Source organism: Puntigrus tetrazona, unplaced genomic scaffold, assembly GCF_018831695.1.
Source record: "Puntigrus tetrazona isolate hp1 unplaced genomic scaffold, ASM1883169v1 S000001181, whole genome shotgun sequence".
NCBI lineage: Eukaryota > Metazoa > Chordata > Actinopteri > Cypriniformes > Cyprinidae > Puntigrus > Puntigrus tetrazona.
The window spans coordinates 353,743-361,072 of NW_025048767.1; the positions used below are offsets into that span (position 1 = coordinate 353,743).

Here is a 7,330-nt window from a genome sequence, read left to right on the forward strand (position 1 = left end):
GCATGCGCAGTCCTAGGTGCATGTCTCAGATTGCTGACTGTTTCTGTAGCAACAGGAACTTCTAACAGCAGATGCATTGATGACTTGGCTATTTTATTGAGAAGGCAGAGCTTCCTGCGATTGATCGGACATGTTAAGCATTGCATTTTTTCCACTCAAAACAATACGAGTGTCAGTCAAATGGCCTACTGGACAGACCATGGCCAATAAATGCTATCATGTATTCCAGACCTTCAGCCGTCAGTCTGAAGCTTGTTATGTGAGACTAGAGGCAGCATAGAGAAGAACGATGTACTGATGAATAATGTACTATGATTCAGAAAGTGAAGTCGCAGACGATCAGAATAAACCACCTTGAATGTAAATCAGTCAGATTAATAGGGCAGTACATTAGATCAGTATATTAATTTAATTACACATTGGACTAGGGGAAACAAACCAGATTAGAACAAAAAGAAAATAAATAAATTTGGTACTGCAACGTGTATTTTTAAAGCGTGGCAGCTCCTGATATCATTTACTTTCAATGAATGGGGGAAAAAAGCAACTTGGGCATTCTTTCAAACATCTTCATACATCAATTATACATTTCCCTCCCCTTTCTTTTGGGTACTCTTGTGGGCTTGTGGTGGATTCGACTGAGCATTTAATGATGGTGTGAAGCATGCTCAGAGCTGTTCTGTTGATGTGGTGTTGATAGCTCAGAGATCAGGTGGCACAGATGAGTCAGAGCAATGGTCAGAAGTAATTAAAAACAGAACTGGTCATCAGTAGGGACTTTGGGAAAAAGCTGACAGAAGTAAACATCTTTTTCTTAAGCTCATTCACCTTACAAACATACACATTTACTTATGTATGAAAAGTTGTTTCTAAAACACAAGTTTTGTACTGAAAAAACTTCAAAAAAGAGAGCAATTATTCTTTGTTTGAAATCATTTGCAGCTGATGTGTTATATTGATTGGACAGTTGTAGCAATTGCAGTCTACTTGCAACATTGAAGTAAAAAAAAATTGTATAATATAATGACATAATGTTGTGGTTTTCGCAAAACAACACCCCACCATTAAATTATGACAAGTACTCCATGAAAAGCACCTTACTATTAATCTTTGTAGGGCTTACTCACTATAACAGTCAGATAAATACTTTTTTAAAAGGTTTACAGTGGCTATTTTAATCATCTGCATGTTTTACATCAATCATCAACAGCTGCTTTTGATTAACACCATCAACAAACTCTTGCTTTGAACTGGACATTTTCAGAATAAATAATTTTGTTTCTGTGTTGAGGAACACAGGGCATATTTTGAAGTAAGTCTAGATATAACTTCAGCGGTTCAAATCATAAGCAGTGGTAACAGCATGACTCTTGTAGGTGTAGGAGTGCCCTTTTAGCTAAGATTATAACTAAAGGTAAAAGAAAAGAAGAGGGGGAAAGAAGCACACATTACTGCGGGTACCATTCAGTGAATGTTATCCAAAGAGAAAAATCAAAGGGCTGTCTGGGTCTCTTCATCTTCCCACAGAAGTGTCTGGACAGGTGGGGTTGATACTACCTCTTCAGTATGGCTGTAGGGCTGTAATGATTTTACACAGACAGTCCACCACTCACCAGGTGCTGATACTAGCACAATGAGTGTAGTGATGAGTCATGACACTAAAAAAGGCATAAACTGCATTACATTGTTGTAAAGAGGTTGTAAGGTGTGCATGATTTCTCTAATAATTCAACAGCTGAAAACATTTGATTCTGGTACCCAACTGTACCTTTTCCGGTGTTTTACTTTGTGTAAAAACAAAAAAAAAACAGTTATTTCAAAACTCAAAACGGTCAATTTCAACATTTTGAACATTACGGTCCTTTTTTCTTGTAGAAATTCTAATGTGTTTTATTTTTTTCACGAAAGACATGAAACATTTATTTATTTTTAATCAAATGAAAATTAAACCCTTTTATTTTTTGAAAAACAAAATGTTGTTACTGTTAATACATTAATAAATACGCTAGTTTGTATAACGATTCGAGGAGTGAAGTGACAGATTTTTTATTCATCCAAAAAGACGAATTTCGTGGCATTCCGTGCAATAGAGTAAATTCTGTTTTTATGATGGACTCCGCCATCCCGTCCGAGTTTTCCATAAAAATGTAGGCACACTTTGGAACATTTCAGGTTTGCCATGTGTGTTATGTTTTAAAGAGTTGCAGGTCTCTCTTTCTCTCCCTCTCTCTCTCTGTCTCTGTGTAACATATGCGATCAGATGTGTTCTCTTTGGTATCGATTGATTTAATGGGAATCTGTATTCTCATTTTGTTTTTGGGGATTTTTAGCAGAAGATGAATAGTTTACAATTTTAATAATATTTTTATTATTTTTTTTTTTATTATTTTTTTATTATGAATTAGCTTGTGGCTTTTGGTTCTTGACTTTGGACAAATTATTTGATTACTTTTTTTTGTATTGTGTATTGTTATCAAGACCTACAGCACCTGAAATTACTTAACAGTGTTTTTCCTAAACAATAACTGCACACATTAGTGACAGACAACTTAACGGGGGTTAATAATATGTAATACTTATCACAGACATTACATGATAATAAGATACATATTACTGTAGCATATGAACAAAGCAGTCCTGTTCAGGCAAGTTAACTGGATTTTCATATTGTGTGTTCTTAGCTTTAAGCGTCATAGCTAAATAATGACTTTGAAACTGTTTGATCGCCATCATTGTTTAAGTGATGAATTTAACACTTCGCTACATGTTAACACTTTAAACAGTTGACAATGACAGGGGTACAGTATTTGCACAAATAATAATTATTAGGATTAATAAAGATTTGTATCATTTAAGAGGCCATGCCATTTAAGAAAAATGCTGAAATAACTGAAATACTCCATTGGGAAATACTTGTGATTTTTGTTGTGCATGCAGTATTCATCTGAAAATACTGAATTGACATTTTATAATTACTTTAATTTGCAATATGAAACACTCCAGAGTAAAAATCCTATTGAAATGGGAACAAGGAGACTGACCTCTAGGATACACATCAAACAGCACATCCATACTATGTGCAGACACTCATAAACACACACCTCCTTACACAGGCCATTACCACCTAACCAACTTGTCTGAAGTAGCAAATAACATGTCAGAATTCCCCATGTGGCCACCATATTTACAGCATTAGAGCCCGGCACACTCTAATGATGTGTTTTATCTCGCTGCTTTTATGGCTGACATCTCTCTGACACACACACATATAGACACACACCTATCCGATGCTTGTCACGCATCTTATCTGATCAGCAATAGTAGGCACTCTCTTGAGTTGACCTTTGATGGTGGATGCTTGACCTTGGCTTTTCTTGTCACTCAGCCCCTAATTCTTCAGGAAAAAGCCTATGTTTATCGGAATCTTATTTAGACAGAGTAAAAAATATAATGTGGTCCAACACTCAGAGAGAGACAGGGTGAGTGGTGATGGCTTTTACAGCTGGCTGTCTGACCTAGACTTATTTAGAAAATGAGGCTAGGAATTGCTGGCCATTGTTGGGATGAGGCACAATGGTCAGTTAGTCGTCTAGTTATCCAACAATTAACCTCCAACAGTCTACATATGTTTAACTTTTGATACTTAACATGCTGTGTTTTGGCTGTAAGTAAATATTTTGTAAATATGTAATGGTGGTTTGCATATCGCCAAACCCATTCCCAAGCAGTCACCCGAGCAGGTTTACTATACTTCCTAGACTGTCTGGCTCTGTACAAAGATGTCCAGCTTATATTACTCATGAGATCACATACCTAAAACTGGAGCTTATGTCTTATCGGAATCTAAAATGACAGCTGTACTACTTATGTGTGAGGTAAAAATAAAGGTTATATCAAAGATATTTAGTGAGTGTGTTAACCAATAACAAGAAATTGACTGCATTTTCAAGAGTAAAATAAGTATTTGCATTAAAGTGCAAATGTAATGCTTATTGGCCTGGCCATATGGCCATTTAATTTAATAATTTTATTGTTTGTTTTTTCAACTCTTTTTTTTAGAATATGACAACATTTCTTACATAAGGCAAAATGTAAAACATTTAATTCCAGCAAGTTAAAAATAGAGTGTGCAGCATACACCTCGAATAATCAACTTGTTGGTAAGGTAACCAATTCTGAGCATTACAACATTTTCGCTGAGCACAAGTATTGACTTCTTTCATGTTTTTTTCACATAAAATTACAGTTACCAAAATGCAGTGGAGCCTCACAATCATTTGCCAGCAGAGAGCACTGACTGAAATGTAAAACTCTCTTTTTTTCTTTATCATTTTCTTTCAAACACTTACCACTCAAGCCCAGAAAGCTTACAAATGAAACAAACTCACTTTCAAGCTATGTTAAGTTCCCTACCTTTTGATGTCTTGTATATTAAATTCCTGGTCTTGGTGATCTTGACTGAGTTTACTGCCTGACTGGCTATTTTTAGCCTTTCCTTCCTAAACCGTATTTGGTGGTCTCCACCTCCGCATGCTAATTTACCAGGCATAACAACAGTGTAAAGCTGGACTCAGCTGTCTGAAGTTATCACCATGCTTGAGTGTACAGCCAGGCTTCCTGACTGGGCCAGTAGGCTATTTAAAGGAGCTTATTATGAAACATGGCTCATTTTGCCAATGCAGATGTTTCCTTGCTAAAATCGTTCCAAAACATACCAAATACACAAAATTGTACTCAGTAGTGCTAGAGTGTTTATTTAACTTTAGAGATTTTTAAGGAATGCCCCATACTTTGTGTGTGTGTGTGTATATATATATATATATATATATATATATATATATATATATATATATATATATATATATATACAGTTTGATGCACTTCTTCAGCAAAATAAAGGTTTGTGCATTTAATTTTATTTCACTTATAAAGTGTTTACTGTGCTGTGAATTATGGTACGCAACTCATTAGAAGGATGAGATGTCCTTCAGCAGTGGTCATTTCACACAAATGCTTTTTGACTTGCATAACAAATGGATTTCATTGCAGTTCGTTTGGGCAGGTGTGAATGTAGCAATTGCACTCGGGTGTTCATCAAATAAGCCTATTGCTCGATTCCAAATGGACTCTGCTAGCAATCCGACCCAACAAACCAAGCAGTATTATAATTCATAATAATAAATATGTTATATAAAAAAGCAGGCACCGTCTTTTGTAAATGTGAGTGAGAATTTATAAGAAACTGTGATTTTATTAGTGAGAATATTTGCTACAGCAGTTGAAAACCAAGTGTATTTTCAAATGGAAATGCAAATTGTATTTTCAATCGCGTTTTCAGTATGTCGACACATAAATTGTGACATAATCCAAATGCAATTGCAAATTTAGCATTTTCACTTTTATAAACGAGCAGTGACTGCCATTTGCAACTGTATTTCTTACGAGTTATGAGCCCTGTCATACTGTCACGTCTTTGGACTCTTTTTGTTGTCGCTTTTGTCTTGTGTCATGTGCTCTGTGTGCCCTACCTTCCCTTCCTGTTAATTTGTATTATTGTCGTCAGCTGTTACTTGTTAATTTAGTCAATTACGTTGTATATTTAAGTCCTGTGTGTGTTGTATTCAGTTTGTCCGATCGTCAAGGTCCATACGTGTGGTTTTATGTTCTGCCTGCCTGCCTGCCTGCCTGCCTTCTGCCTGCCTGCCTTTTGTTTGTTTGTTTGTTTGTTTGTTTGTTTGTATATTATTATTTTGCCCGTTTAAGAGGATTAAATCTGGTTACGCTTTATTTTACTTGTCGAGGTGCTCCTTACTCTAAACCACAACCGTGACATATACATAAATAGCAATATTAATTGCCACGTTTGCTTTTTTTTTTTCCGTAGTGCATGTAAAACTGCCAAAACACAAATACAATCGCAATTACTTTTGCATTTGAATTTCCAATGTCTACATCAACGCTGTCAATCAAAGTGAGGGGCGGGGACAATACTGGGGGCGTGCTTGGTGATGTCAAAGACGACAGAGCCGTATACTTTGCTCTTGAGGTAGTAGATAAAGACAACTCTAAATACAGCTGCTAATCAGATTGGTGCCTGAGTGAACAAACAGACAACCTTCTTGGCACAATGCATATTTTAGTATGTTTAATACCACATACAGCAATTATATCCTGCTGACACGCACAATAGTTCAATATTCACTATTAACCATTATTATTAATATTGCTTCATGTCATTGCTTACCACTCATTAAACCATAACCAGGTCAGGTTTTTTCAGCTGCATTGTTTGTCAATAATGAAAATAGTAACTAAGGAGACGGATCTTTGCAATTAATTGTTCTTTTCTGCGCATTTTAAGAATGCTTTCTGGACAAAAGGATTGATTCGCACTGGCTTTAACTATATATTGTGGGGTCATTTGGTGCCATTTGAGTCCCTATGAATGTGGAATATTTTGTATAAACATGTTTTAATACTCGTTTCTGAATGCTAATCTTACAAGTCACTGCCCTTCTACAATCAAACACAACAAAAAGATGTGCTTAAAAATAATTAATTTACACTAATTACTTTTATTTTTATGTCCCCAAGTAAGCTTACATAACAGCCGCCACAAATACAAGTAATACAAATCAAATAAATAAAACTTTTTTCAATATTGATCTACATTCTTATTTATAACCTCATTAACCTCATTAATTATGATTAATCTTTAATTTCAAATACTCGGTGTTACGTGTTCGTGTTGTGCCGTGTGTTTTTTTCTCCCTCTATCTGTTCTTCGCACTTTAACCTCTTAGTCCCCGATCATTGGTTCCCGTCACCCGTCAATCATCATCAGCGCTGACGTCACACATTATGCAGTCTCCAATCACTCAAGACCACCTCAAATAAAAGAGCCCGCCAGACCACCCACAAGCCCCCCCATTTTGTTTTGCTTTTTTGCGCGCTACTTCTTTGATTACTGGTTATGATTGTATATTGCGTTTGTTTGATGTTCGTTACTTGCCACCCTGTGTATTGTTTTTCCGTTCCCGATTCCGCTCGTATCGTAAGTTGTCATGCGTTGTGTTTATAAGGCCGGGAGAAGTGGACAGGTAAGAACGTCACGTGGCAAATTACAACACGTAGGAATCTGTCTTGTATAGTACATCAGGTTAGGGGCGCGTGCCACCCCATGTACTTTTGGGTTTTGGATAAGCAAGTGTAGCTTAGTTAGGGCGTCGCGGACGCTGAAGACATTTTCTTTTCACATATAGTTTCTGTTGGTAGATAGATTAAGGGGGAATTAAGTAGCTGGAGACTGTTTGGATTTATTTTCTTTACT

General features: G+C 36.2%; 1 protein-coding gene across 1 annotated transcript in view; it reads right to left on the bottom strand.

The window, feature by feature from the left end:
- The window catches only part of sgcd (sarcoglycan, delta (dystrophin-associated glycoprotein)), a 226,783-nt gene extending 222,287 nt beyond the window's left edge, over positions 1-4,496 (bottom strand). Inside the window, exon 1 of the mRNA XM_043234619.1 lies at positions 4,414-4,496. The gene's annotated coding sequence lies outside the window, so the exon portion shown is untranslated. The remainder of the gene's footprint in view (positions 1-4,413) is intronic.
- Positions 4,497-7,330: the final 2,834 nt, after the last annotated feature.